The following is a 15,910-nucleotide window of genomic DNA, read 5'->3' on the forward strand; positions in this document are numbered from 1 at the left end:
TGACTATCATAAAAAAATAATAATAATAAAAAAAAAAAAGAAGTGGGATAGACCACCACTCCATCTAAATTTTGGTTCAAATGTCAAAACTGATAAGGCCATATATACACCAAGAGGGTATGAAGATAATTATTACTCAAATGAGAAGGCTTTCTAGAGGGAGCAGAGCCCAACAGGTCTGAAAATGATTTGAGAGAATAAAGAGGGATTATTGACTTTGGCTTTTATTGTGATTAGAGGGTGGGGCTATCAGGTCCCAATAGGTGGTAGGGCTTTCCTTGTTTTGAATTTCCAAAAGAGGGAATGCACACACCTTTTCTTATCCAGATGTGGGACAAACTGGAAGGAGGGTGATGTCATTCTTGAATTCTGTCAGAAGTCAAATGTCAAAAATGAAGTCAGTAGATTTATTACAAATATTCTCATTAGTGTTCTACTAAAGTGACGGCCCAAGTAATAAATAAATCTTCTGACAAGGAAGCTGTTTTAATAAAGCCAATCTACACTGATGGGAGGAAAGAATCTTATATCTCAGCAGCACACCAGTAATAATTTTGGCAGCCAAAAAAGAGAAGAGTTAGTAGCACTAATAAAGCCTAAGTGAGGGAAAGGTTGGTAATCTAACAGAGGAAAGTGTTCCCTGTGTACATGTGTCAAGATGTATGTGGTTCTAAACAAAACAAGGAATACATACACACACAAACACACACACACACACACACACAAATCAATGTGGACCTAAAAGGATCAGAACAAAACCTATTCCATCTAAGAGGAAAGAAAGTAGAAAATATATCTTAGTTAAGTAACGACAACTCCTGTCTCTAAGATACTGTTATGTGACTGATATTAATGATACTTCCAGTGTTTTAATTCCCAATTATACAACATCAATGGAGTGCCTATTTTGACTATTGAAACTTTAAAATAGATTTGGGTCACACATCCTTGCAGTGTATCTATTGCTCAGCATTATTACTGTATCACTTAGGATGATTTTGACTGTAAGTAACAGTGTACCCAACTAAAACATGATTAAAAAGTAAAATCAAGACTTTTGCTTCAGCCCACATGGAGTAATACATCCCCTTATATAGAATAAAACGCTGCCTAACACAATAAACAAGCACAGGAAGATTCTGAAAGGTGGGGAGAAAATAGTGACCTCAGCCTTGAGAAATGTCATGGTGGTGAATTCTCTGGGTTTCCTTATCATCCTACATTTCCCAGATATGGTGCTACAGAAGCTTCTGATCCAGAATTGTCAACAAGTACAGACAAAAAGGAGCTCCAAGAAATGCCTGTTTCTCCTAGCCAGAAAGCTGGGAAAAGAGTAACTTAAAATCAGAAAATGTTTTTGGCAATACCAACCCTATTCCAACCACACAACCCCATCTCAAAGTTTAAGAGGGGGGGCAAAGCAGGAAACTAGTTTCTTGTTGGTGGTAGCACGTGGTGATTTAATTCTACATCAGGACAGGGCTGGTGAGGTCTAGTGATAGGCTGAGCCTCCATCTCCACCCACTAGCTAAAAGACTTTATAAGGTGGTTCAAGGCAGAGCTAGTTACCATTGGGCTTCAATACCACTCCCATAGCAGCAAGGTCTAGTGGGCCTCCATCTGCACCTGACATCCACAAGTGACCAAGGCCATGCAAATTAAGGTGGAAAGAACTCCATTTTCCTCCTCTTCTGATATCAGAGAGGCTCACCACCACTCAGCATCAATGAAACTGAGTGACATGGTTCAAGGTGAGGTGTTCAACACCCCAGCCCCCTTTTCCTACCATGGGAGCTAGGCTGCCCAGTGGGAGGCAAATTGCTGCACTCACTCTACAACAGCAAAGCAATGTAAGTTAGCCCCTGCATCCCCCTCCCCTAGTGACAATGAACCCACCCAGGAGCTGATCATAAGCCTCTACTTACAAGCAATCAGGAGGCGCAAATCAGTCCCCATTTTTACTGGGAAGGTGTCAACAGAGCTGAGATGGTTGCTAAGCTTCGAATCTATCCATGTACAATGAGACAATGTGAGTCAGCACTCCAATTTTGTAGAGGTGGTATTATCAGGGCCCAGCAGAGAGCTGAATATACAGCCCACCAGCCTCCTAGTGCTACATTTCAACAAGAGGACTGCTTACTAAACAATGAAGACTAAATAAGATCCACAGTCTCATAATGTAAAGTACACAATGTCCAGGATATAATGAAAAGATCACTCATCATACCAAGAAACAAACATGAATGAGAACAGGCAACAACAACAACAAAAAAAAACACCATTACCAAGATGAATCTAATATTGGAATTATCTGACAAAGATTTTCAAGCAGTAGTCATAGAAATGCTTCAGCAAACAAGTAACAGTTCTGTTGAAACAAATGAAAAAAGTCAGAAAAATCTCAATAAAAAGCAGAAATTACCAAAAGAACCAAAAGGAATTATAGAATTGAAAATACAGTAACAAAAATTAAAAATTCAGGGTTGCCCGGGTAGCTCAGTTAACTGTCTAGCTCTTGATTTCAGTTCAGATCATGATCTCAGGGTCATGAGATGGAGCCCCACATCAGGCTCTGTGCTCAGGAGAAATTCTGCTTGGGATTCTCCCTCCCTCTCCTTCTGCCCCTCCCCCAACTCATGCACATGAACCCATGCGTGTGCTCTCTCTCTTTCAAATGAATAAATAAATCTTTTTAAAAAATTAAAAATATATGGGTGGGCACCACAGTAGATGGAGATGACAGAGGATAGAATCAATGAAATGTAGTCCAGATCAAGAGAATTTCCCCTATCTAAAAATCATATGGAAAAAGGCTTAAAAAACTTTTTTAAAGATTTTATTTATTTATTCATGAGAGACACACACACAGAGAATCAAAGACATAGAGGGAGAAGCAGGCTCCATGCAGGGAGCCCAATGTGGGACTCAATCTGGATCCTGGGATCACGCCCTGAGCCAAAGTCAGACACTCAATGGCGGAGCCACCCAGGCATCCCAAGGCTAAAAAAATTAACAGTAAACCCACTTATTTAATCTCATCAAAATAATTCCAGAAGGAGGACATTTTTAGGTTTGTTTTGGCATCTTAGTGATAGCAATAATTCTGCTTGACTATCTTCAGTTTCTAAAACTTTTCTTCAAGCTTGTTGCTTTGTACCACAGATGGTTGCTGCAGTTCTGGGCCTCACATTCAATGACAAGAGAATTTTTTTTTTTTTGGTTTGGTTTTTGAATGTTGTTCTTTTTAGGGGAAAAAACATTCCCAGAAATCCATTTTATATGACTTCTTTTTAGCCATTTAAACATATATTAATCCTCTAGGTGAAAGAAATACAGTAAAACCAGGCATGTGACATTTTCAGCTTCTATGAAGAGTGACATACTCAGCCAGTAGTTGCAGGGAAAAGGCTGGGGAATGGTTTTTAGATCAGACCCAACAAAGTTTAACAAAGATTTCGATTTTTTTGTCACTTTTTCAGCTCCTAAAGAAAATTCGAAAATTTCACAGATCATTCCTTCCTCTTCCATTTCTAATGCCATAAAATTGTTTCAAACCCTACTGTTTCATCAGCTTCCCTTCCTTCAGTTTCAATCTGCTCAATCCACAAAATAAGCCATATTTTCAACAATACCTTTGATTACACCATTGTGTTATTCCAAACTCCACAGTAGTTCACAATTGCCTTTTCAACCAAATGAGATCATGAAATGATTTTTTTAAGCCTTTCCATTTAAAAAAAAAAAAAGTCTTTCTCTGGCATTCTCAAGGTCTGATCTCATCACAAGCATTTTAAGAATAATCACATTAAAAAAAGACAAAAACAGCAAAAATAAACTGAAAAATACAAAGATCATGAAATTCTTACAGTCAGGGATCTTTTGTCTGCAGTTCCTTATCCCCTTACTCTGATGCTACCTAAGGGGGAATTTTACTCGAATATCCCACTACTATTGACCCACATTCCCCACCACTTCATCTTCGGTTCCAAAGTGTCAAGTCTTAAGAAAGAAGAGGGCATCTCATTTCTGGGAGGTGACTTCTCCCCTAAGAAATTCAGACTAGTCAATGCCAATTTCAGTAAGTTATTCTGAACTGCACAAAAGTGATATTCTGTGAGCAGCACTTGATAGATCTACTTGATAAATGACCCAAAGCTTCTCCCACCATCTCATTTGTTTAAAAAAAAGAAATCCCTCTTGGTCTTTCTCTCAAGATGGAAGAGTAGGGTTCCTCAACTCACCTGGCCCCACAAACTTACCTAGATAACCTTCAAAACATCCTGAACACCTATGAATTCGACCTGAGATTTAAAAAGAGAACATCTGGAATGTTACAGAGAGAAAAGTTTAAGCTTCTAACAAGAGTGTATTTTATTTAAGTTGTGATTGGTATTTTTGACTCAGCCTGCTCATACAGCGACTCTGCACAGGACAGAACAACTAGAAGGAAGAATTCACCCCAAAGAAAGAACCAGAAACAATACTCTGTGCCAAAGAGTTACAGAATTTGGATTTCAATACGATGTCAGAAATTAGATTCAGAAGTACAATTATAAAGCTACTGGTGGCTCTGAAAAAGAGCATAAAGGACTCTAGAGACTTCATTACTGCAGAACTGAGATCTAATCAGGCCAAAATTAGAAACAGATTAAATGAGATGCAATCCATATTGGATGTTCTAACTGCTAGGGTTAATGAGCTGGAAGAGACAGTGAGTGACATAAAAGACAAGTTGATGGTAAGGAAGGAAAGAGAGGAAAAAGGGGAAAACAATTAATAGCCCATGATGAAAGGCTTAGGGAAATAAATGATACCTTGAGAAGGAAGAACACACGTATAATTGGGGTTCCAGATGAGACTGAGAGAGAGAGAGGACCACAAAGTATATTTGAACAAATCATATCTGAGAACTTCCCAAAACTGGGGAAGGAAACAGGCATTCATATCCAAGAGATAGAGAGGACCCCTCCAAAAAAACAAACAAACAAACAAAAAAACAAAACAATAAAAGCCATTCAACACCTCAACATTTCATAGTGAAACTTGAAAATTTCAAAGATAAAGAGACAATTCTTAAAGCACTACGAGACAAGAGATTCTCAACTTATATGGGGAGAAATATTAGATTAACGGCAGATCTCTCCACAGACACCGGCCAGGACAGAAAGTGTGAATGATATACACAAGGTACTACATGAGAAGAACATGCAGCCAAGAATACTTTATCCAGCAAGGCTTCATTCAGAATACAAGGAGAGATAAAAAGCTTCAGGATAGGGAGAAACTGAAAGAATATATGACCACCAAACCAGCTCTGCAAGAAATATTAAGGAAAACTCTGTAAAAGAAAGAGGAAGCCCAAAGAAACAATCCACAAAAACAGGGACTGAATAGGGGTTATGATGACACTAAATTCATATCTTTCAATAGTAACTCTGAACATAAATGGGCTAAATGATCCCATCAAAAGATGCAGGGTTTCAGTCTGGATAAAAAAGCAAGACCCATCTATTTGCTGTCTACAAGAGACTCATTTTAGACCTAAGGACACCTCCAGCCTGAAAATGAGAGATTGGAGCACCATTTACCATTCAAATGGTCCTCAAAAGAAAGCTGGGGTAGCTCTCCTCTTATATAAATTAAAGTTTATCCCAAAGACTGTAGTAAGAGATAAAGAGGGACACTATATCATACTTAAAGGATCTATCCAACAAGAAGACCTAACAATCATGAATATTTATGCCCCCAATGTGGGAGCTCCCAAGTATATCAATCAATTAATAACCAAAGACATGCTTAGATAATAATACACTAATAGTAGAAGACTTCAACAAGCACTTTTCAGCAAATGACAGATATTCTAAGCACAACATCACCAAATAAAGAAGGGCCTTAAATGATACACTGGACCAAATCGATTTCACAGATACATACAGAACTTTCCATCCAAATGAAAATGAATACACATTCTTCTCAAGTGCACATGGAACTTTCTCCACAATAGACCACATTTGGGTCACAAATCTGGTCTCAACTGACACCAAAAGATTGGGATTGTCCCCTGCACATTTTCAGAACACAATGCTTTGAAACTAGATCTCAGTTACAAGAAGAAATTTGGAAGAAACTCAAACACATGGAGGTTAAAGAGCATACTACTAAAAGATGAATGTGTCAACCAGAAATTAGAGAAGAATTGAAAACATTCATGGAAACTAATGAAAATGAAGATACAACCATTCAAAATCTTTGGGATACAGCAAAAGAAGTCCTAAGAGGGAAATATATTGCAATACAAGCATCCCTCAAAAAAACTGGAAAAAACTCAAATACACAAGCTAACCTTGCACCTAAAGGAATTGGAGAAAGAACAGCAAGTAAAACCTACACCATGTAGAAGAGAGATAATAAATATTTGAGCAGAACCTGAAGAAATGGAGACTAGAACTACTGTAGAACAGATCAACAAAACCAGGAGTTGGTTCTTTGAAAGAGTTAATAAGATATATAAATCCCTTGCCAGCCTTATTAAAAAGAAAAAAGACTCAAATTAATAAAATCATGAATGAAAAAGGAGAGATCACAACCAAGGAAATACAACAATTTTTAAAAATGTATTATGAGCAGCTATATGCCAACAAATTAGGCAATCTAGAAGAAATGGATGCATTTCTGGAAAACCAGAAATTACCAAAACTAGAAAAAGAAGAAATAGAAAACCTGAACAGGACAATAACCAATGGGGAAATTGAGGCAGTCATCAAAAATCTCCCAAGACTCAAAAGTCCAGGGCCTGATGGCTTCCCAGGGGAATTCTATTAAATGTTTAAGAAGAAATAACACCTGGGATCCCTGGGTGGCTCAGCAGTTTAGTGCCTGCCTTCAGACCAGGGTGTGATCCTGGAGTCCCAGGATCAAGTCCCACATCAGGCTCAGAGCCTGTTTCTCCCTCTGCCTATGTCTCTGCCTCTCTCTCTCTCTCTCTCTCTCTCTCTCTCTCTGCCTCTGTATCTCATGAATAAATAAATAAAATCTTTTAAAAGAAGAAGAAATAACACCTATTCTACTAAAGCTATTTCAAAGGATAGAAAGGGACAGAATACTTCCAAATTCATTTTATGAGGCTAGTATTACCTTGATTCCAAAACCAAAGACCCCACCAAAAAGGAGAATTATAGACGAATATCCCTGTTGAACACAGATGCAAAAATTCTCAGCAAGATACTAGCCAATAGTATCCAATAGTACATTAAGAAGATTATTCACCATGACCAAGTGGGATTTATCCCTAGGATGCAAGGATGGTTCAACACTCATAAAATAATCAACATGATAAATCACATCAACAAGAGAAAAAACAAGAACCATAATAGATGCAAAGAAAGCATTTGACAAAATACAGCATCCATTCCTGTTTAAAGTCTTCAAAGTGTAGGGATAGAGGGAACATTCCTCAGCATCTTAAAAGTCATATATGAAAAGCCCACAGCAAATATCATTCTCAATGGGGAAACACTGAGAACCTTTCCCCTAAGATCAGGAACATGACAGGGATGTCCACTCTCACCATTGCTATTCAACATAGTACTAGAAGCCCTATTCTCAGCAATCCGGTAACAAAAAGAAATAAAAGGCATTCAAATTGGCAAAGAAGAAGTCAAACTCTCCCTCTTCACAGATGACATGATACTGTATATAGAAAAATCCAAAAGACTCCACCCCAAGATTGCTAGAACTCATACGCCAATTCAGCAATGTGGCAGGATACAAAATCAATGCCCAGAAATCAGTGGCATTTCTATACACTAACAATGAGACTGAAGAAAGAGAAATTAAGGAGTCAATCCCACTTAAAATTGCACCCAAAAGCATAAGATACCTAGGAATAAACCTAACCAAAGAGGTAAAGGACCTATACCCTAAAAATTTTTCTTACAGAACACTTCTGAAAGAAATTGAGGAAGACATAAAGAGATGGAAAACATTCTATGCTCATAGATTGGAAGAAAAAATATTGTGAAAATGTCTATGCTACCCAGGGCAATTTACACGTTCAATGCAATCCCTATCAAAATACCATGAACTTTCTTCACAGAGTTGGAACAAATAAACTTGATTTGTATGGAATCAGAAAAGACCCCAAATAGCAGAGGAATGTTGAAAAAGAAAACCAATTCCAGGGGCATCACAATGCCAGATTTCAAGCTGTGATCCTCAAGACAGTGTGGTACTGGCACAAAACATACACATAGATCAATGGAACAGAATAGAGAACCCAGAAATGGGCCCTCAACTCTTTGGTCAACTAATATTCAACAAAGCAGGAAAGAATTTCCACTGGAAAAAGTACAGTCTCTTCAATAAATGGTGCTGGGAAAATTGGACAGCCACGTGCAGAAGAATGAAACTGGATCATTCTCTTACAGCAGACACAAAGATAAACTCAAAATGGATGAAAGATCTAAATAGTGAGACAAGAATCCATCAAAATCCTAGAGGAGAACACAGGCAACACCCTTTTTGAACTTAGCCACAGTAACTTCTTGCAAGATACATCTATGAAGGCAAGAGAAACAAAAGCAAAAATGAATTATTGGGACTTAATCAAGATAAAAAGCTTCTGTACAGCAAAAGAAACAGTCAACAAAACGCATAGACAATCTACAGAATGGAAGAAGATATTTGCAAATGACCTATCAGATAAAGGGCTAGCATCCAAGATCTATAAAGAACTTATTAAACTCAACACCCAAGGAACAAAAAAAAATCCAATCATGAAATGGGCAAAATATATGAACAGAAATTTCACCAAAGGGAACATACACATGGCCAACAAGCACATGAGAAAATGCTCTGCACCACTTGTCATCAGAGAAATACAAATCAAAACCACAATGAAATACCACCTCACACCAGTGAGAATGGAGAAAATTAACAAGACAATAAACAACAAATGTTGGAGAGGATGAGGAGAAAGGGGAACCCTCTTGCACTGTTGGTGGGAATGTGAACTGGTGCAGCCACTCTGGAAAACTGTGTGGAGGTTCCTCAAAGAGTTAAAAATAGAGCTACCCTATGACCCAGCAATTGCACTTCTGAGGATTTACCCCAAAGATACAGATGCAGTGAAAAAGCCAAGACATCTGCACCCCAATGTTTATAGCAGCAATGTCCACAATAGCCAAACTGTGGAAGGAGCCTCGGTGTCCATCGAAAGATGAATGGATAAAGAAGATGCGGTATATATATATACAATGGAATATTAGCCATCAGAAACAACAAATATCCACCATTTGCTTTGACGTGGATGGAACTGGAGGGTATTATGCGGAGTCAAGTAAGCCAATCGGAGAGGGAAAACATCATATCGTTTCACTCATAAGAGGAATATAAGAAATAGTGCAAGGGGTTATAAGGGAAAGTAGGGGAATGGAGTGGGAAATATCAGAGAGGGTGACAAACTATGAGAGACTCCTAATTCTGGGAAATGAACAAAGGGCTGTGGAAGGGGAGGTGGGTGGGGGGTTGGGGTAACTGAGTGATGGGCACTGAGGAGGACACTTGATAGGATGAGCACTGGGTGTTATACTATATGTTAGCAAATCGAACTTCAATAAAAACAAATGAAAAAAATTTAAGTTTTTAAATCCCTCTTTTCCTTTCTCCTTCTCTATTACAATTTCCATTAATTGTCATTATGGTTATATGTGTTATACCAAATATCAGATATAAGTGAAAAATGAATACCGTGAACATCAGGAAGAGAAAAAGAAAAGGAACTTAGCACACAATGATTTGTTTCATCACAAATACAAGCCACACTTCATTTTTTTAGATCTCATGCAAATCAGCCCATATGTTCATTTATTCATTCAACAAATATTTATTAAATATCTACTATGGATTGTCATATGAATTTGTTAGTTTGTAAATGAGTCAACTAGTAATGGAAATGTTAATAGTTCTAAATGTTCTAAATGTTAATAATGCATGTCAATATTTGTCTGAATCAATGTGGCCTCAGTACAACCACTGTTGTCACAAAGCTTGTGTGCTGACATCAAGATACAGAGGGGTGGAGACGAGGTCATACCTTGTTCCTTGGTAATCCAAGCCTGCAGAATGTGGTCTTCCTTGGTAATTCCATAAAGATTTGAAGAGTGTCTTGGATGCATCTAACACAAAACAAATTGAACTGATTTAGATTGAACTTCTGATAATTTTTAAAAACAAGATTTCTTACTATTCATAGCAAAGATTACATAAAATATCAAATTTATTAGTAAAGAAAACTAAAATTACAACTCAGACAAGTACCTGATATATTTACGGGTTTGAACATCACAGATAAAGCAGCCTTTAAGATTGTGAAAATCCTGTCCAAGAAATTATAGATTATATATATTATATGAGGGAAGAAACATACTAGATTACATTTACTGTAGCCCTGGCATGGGTTTAAAAAAGAATATTATGAACATTGCCAGTTTGAAACAGCTTCATCTTGGTGCCCAGAACAGAGTATAGAAAAAAATCATAATGGGTCTTTTTGATGGCTTTATTCTCCAAAAAAATAGAGGATGGTTTTACTTTAAGAATGAATTATCGTATATCCTGAAGTCAAATTTTAAAGGTCACAAATCCATGTGTAAAAACTGTAACTTTTATTTCTGTATCTTCTCTTGCTTTGGCATTCCTATTTCCATGATGGCAGCAGTCCAGGGGTGGAGGAGAGAAAAGGATTTTTTTAAATGCTAATTAAAAGTAATTCAGTTTCTTCCAAGTTAATAAAGTCCCATTCAAAAAATATAGTCTCTTTCAAGTAAATACTCATTCAAGTACAAGTTAAAATTCTTAGAGAAGTGTTCACACCATCTCATTAGCTCCTCCCGTACCCTTCACCCTCTACGTGTTGAGACCTGGGTGCTGAGGGAAATACGGCAGCCAAACAGAGGCTTATAGTCTTTATTCTGTCTTTTGGGACATAACAGCATCCAGAAAGATGTCTCTTGCCCTTTGAGGCAAAGTAGGTGTCTCCTGAATTGTGGCCAGTTCTGTTCCTAGGTATCAAACTGCACAGTATGCTGTGACTACTGTCCTTAACCATAAACTCCCACTGGAGGCTGCCTTTGCTCTACCACCTTCCTAACAGATTACACATTTCCCAGTTTCTCACCATATCCTCTTGCCTTACAGGACAAAGGGGATGCTTAGACATCCCATAAACCACCTCAAGTGGTGATAAGTGGAAGCAGAATAATCTCCAGCCAAACAGGACACTTCTCACCAAGCTACTGATGTGGGAAAGAGCATCAATAGTCATATACAAATAGCTCCAAATCTATGAGGATATTTTAACTATCCTCATCCACTTCCGATAAATTTCAAAGAAAATCTCTTAGAAATAGGGAAGCTCTCTTCTACCTTTCTCTCCCTGAATACTTCCACCTGCAATTCAACACTAAAAGTGTTTTTCTTCGCTTGCCTACCTACCAGACACCACCTCTGATTCTCATCCTCCTCCTCTCTAAGTGGTCTTCAACTAGAACTGTAATTTAGAAACCCTGCAAGAAGAAGAACTGGGTTGCTGAGAGGATAAGATACAATAGATAAGTTATAACATTCTCAGTGAGCAGTGGGAGAGTTACAAAAGCGCAGTCAGTGAGTAAAAGAACTATGAGTAAAAAAACAAAAACAAAAACAAAAAACAAGAACTATGAGTATCCTTCAATTTTAATGGTTTAGTGTTTCAAAACTGGATGTGACTATCATCATTAGGAAGGATTCCTCTGAATCATGTGAGATTAGAGGTCTCTTCCAGGGCCTTGGAGAGCTTGTAAGGTTGTGGATTTGGCATTGCTTTGGGAGTTTACCATTTTCAAGACCCAAAGGCACAGGTTTGCTAAGAGAAATCCAATTGTCAGGATGTTTTCTGATATGATATGGAAATTAAGGCTTTGTTGCCAATGATGACTCTATAATAAACTTGATAGCAATGATTAAGTGGTTATATGTGAAATCTCAGAGGTTACTATTTTTCATTATTCTTAGTTTTAAAATAGAGAAAAATAACATAACAAACTCAGATACCTCCACAACCTATTAGTTGTAGTACCTCTACAAAAATTTGTTAAAAAAAATTAGTACCTCCACAAAAGCTATTAATATTTTACCGTCTTTTTTCTCTAAAGTACAGGTAAAGTTCCATTTCTTTCTCGAAGTCTCTTACACATGTTACGTGTCAATTATATGTCAATTAAAAGCAAACAAACAGAAGCAGGAACAGCCAATGCCCCAATTCAAAAGCAGTCAGGCAGGAGGAATTCTCTATTACTAGGGAAGGATCAGTCATTTTGTTTTCTTCAGGTCTTCAGTTGATTGGATGAGGCCCTGCTTTACTCAGTCTACCAATTTAAATGCTAATCTTATCTAAAAATACTTTCACAGAAATACTGGGGATAGTATCTAACCAAATACCTGGGCACCCTGAGGCCCAGTCAAGTTGACACATAAAATTAACCATCATGCTTACTCACATATTTATCTGAAAAACATAGGAATGCACATCCACACCAAAAACTTTATGCATTTACTTTTACTGATTTATTCAAACTTTGGAAACTATCAAACATTCATCAGCTGGTGAAGAGATAAACAAGTTGTGGTATAACCATCAATGGATCACCATTTGGCAATTTTTGAAAAATACAGATACATGCTACAATACAAATAAATTTCAAAACATTATGCTGGGATCCCTGGGTGGCGCAGCAGTTTGGCGCCTGCCTTTGGCCCAGGGCGCGATCCTGGAGACCCAGGATCGAATCCCACATCAGGCTCCCGGTGCATGGAGCCTGCTTCTCCCTCTGCCTATGTCTCTGCCTCTCTCTCTCTTTCTCTGTGTGACTATCATAAATAAATTTTAAAAATTTTTAAAAAGCTGCCTTCAATTAAAAAAAAAAACATTATGCTAAGTGAAAAGGGCCATATTCAAAAGGCTATATATTATGATCAATTTATACGATTCACTGGAAAAGGCAAAACTATAGGAACAGGAAAGACATAAGTGGTTGCCAAGAACTGGGGATGTGAGAAGGACGTTGACTATAAATAAACACAAGGGAACTTTTGGGCTGATGGAAATATTCTATATCTCCATTATGGTGGTAGTCACATGCCATATGTTTGTTAAATTTCATCAGACTTTATCATATAATCAGGGTGAATTTTCCTTCATGTAAATTATACTTTAATAAAACCTACTTTATCATATAATCAGGGTGAATTTTCCTTCATGTAAATTATACTTTAATAAAACCTGATTTAAATAAATAGTACAAACTGTGAAGGGAAGGAAGTCCAATTTTGTGATGCTGTCTGGTTTATTAAGACTCTTCCACCATTCAATGCCTTCTTTACTTTTGCACTAAGCCTCCAAAAGATATTTTTGCTTCTCACTTAACCTTCTTTCCCAAACATGGTGCCTTAGCTAAGATTTCACCTCTGGTTCCACTTACCCGCCAACTCCCTTCATTTTGATTTTCGTGTAGCCAGTACTTTGATTCGATCTGCTCTGAGTAGGAGCAGATCTGACAGGGACCCTTTTCTTCAGAAAGTTTGTTCTTCCATGCTAAAACATCACTATTCTTTCCATTCTATGCAATTCCCACCATATTCCATTCTGAAGGAGCTCCCAAGATGGATCTTCTGGTGTTGTTCATTTCCAAACTTGTGAAAATTGGGTTTTATCGAATTGGCTGGTATTTACTCTGTAAATTATATGTAATTTTATTTGTTTTCCTTTGTTTATATGGTTTGGGAAATATAGAGAGATTTGTATTATCTTAACTGGTTTCCAGTTGTACTGCATTAATTTCATATATGTTGCTCTGCATGTTATCTGTTCTTAAGAATTTGTTGATTCTATGATCATATTTGGTAAATTTCCCATATGTTCTTGAAATATATGGGAAATACATTCTGGAATATACTCTTGAAAATAATGTGAATTATGGGGGGGGAGGGGGGCTATAGGAGCCATATAGTAGGTCATGCTTATTAACTGTATTGATAAATTCATCTGAAGCTTACCAAATTTTTTTCTGGTTAATGAAGAAATTTCTGATTACATGAGTGTCAAAATAATCCGTTAAGCGGATAGATTATTCAAATATAATACATATGAGTTTTCAAAATAAAATAACCTATGTGAAGTAACTTTGCAAAAGGGAGTGCTACATATATTATATTAACCACAAAAACAAAATAAAATATATGACAACATGGGGCATAAAAGTACCAATTAGAATTGTCCTGAAAAGAATTCATATTGGATAATACAGTCAGTGTGACTCAGAGCATTACTTAAAAGCCAAAAAGGCTGCCTTAAAACCTTTGTATAACAGTAGTCAAAAATAGTATAACCTTGATGTCTGAGTTACCAGAAGATTTTATCTTGATGTCAGTTCAACTAGAACAAGTACTGTTCCCAGGGCATTTCATGGATATATCATTTTAGCTCTTTCTCTTCCAGCAAAATGTTATTTGATTTTAATAAATCTCAAATAATCTTTCAGTATAAGACATAAACCTCCAAGACTTAAGAGTGTCAAAGCAACTTTTTCTAGCTATTTGACAGAGTCCTGGAAATTGAACTTTGAAGTATTTTTAAATTTTGATTACCAGGTTCTACTCACTAACAGGGTAGCTGGCAATGGAAGACTGGCAGCAGATGAGCAGAAGGTTTTATATTTTAAAGTTCATTGTTTTCATTTGTCTTTTCTGTGGAAGAGAATCACATCAGATATAAGGATTTCAAGCAAACATTATACAGTCAATGCAAGACATAATTGGGTGCCATGACAGTGGAGGAAGAAGGCCTCTAGTGTTTTTCCATAATATTCTACTCTATCAACTTATGAACCATTACTAGAGCTGGAACTGAAATATTTTGTCCCTTTGCTAAGGGTTCTGCTACTCCCTTATGCAGATGGGAAACAAAACCCTTCTTGAATAATACAAGACAAATTAGCTTTTCTCTAATGAATAAAGGGATTTTCAATGTCTTTCAAGGCTACATTTGACACACTGTATGGAATGAAGAAGGGCCAATTTTTTACTGTGCACATTTTTGCATTCCAAAGCTTTTCCTAATCACTTATCTTGAACAGAGGAAAAGATGGCAATTGGTTATGTTTTTAAGGTCACTCACTTTTAGATAGTTTGTGACTCTAGGAAGTTAGTAGCAAGGGGGATTCGCTCTGTCTACATAAGGACATTGGAAGTCATAAATTATGATTATGTGACTGTTTTAGTATTCTGTCTGAATGGAATTAAGGTGGTAGTCCAGGTCGCAAGTGGCCTGGAAGCCACTTTGACAGTCTTCTCAAAGAGGCATCAATAGCAAAAGTCAAAATCTGAAGAGAAGGTAATGTATGTTTGCATCAAGAAAATACTAAGGTAAATCCTGAAAACAAGATAGCATGAGAATATATCTACTGACCTAGTCAATGGCCATCCCTAATTTCAGCAAGAGGACATTCTATTAGCAAAGCACATTTTATCAGTGATATTTATATAATTTCACAGACTTGAGGGGTGAGATATTAGGTGGACACGGTTAGCTAGAATGAGCTTGCTTTTCTGAGAGTTTGAATTGAACTTTTAAATATACTTCCTGGGACAAAAAGCCAATATTAGATATAAATCTTCTCTGTTATTTGAATTTATGTGGGTTTTTTTTTTTTCCATCACCCACCAGATTGGGAAAGACCAAGGTTGGTCCCAAAGAGTTCCCTTTGAGACCGCTATTTGAAGCCTTTTTCTCTTACTCTTCTAGACAGAATGTAGCCTGTCATAGCCCCTGTAAGCTTCACTAAGACACTTAGCATTTCCTTGATGTTTTGGGAGG

This window comes from Canis aureus, chromosome 6 (genome assembly GCF_053574225.1).
Source record: "Canis aureus isolate CA01 chromosome 6, VMU_Caureus_v.1.0, whole genome shotgun sequence".
In the NCBI taxonomy this organism is placed as follows: Eukaryota; Metazoa; Chordata; class Mammalia; order Carnivora; family Canidae; genus Canis; species Canis aureus.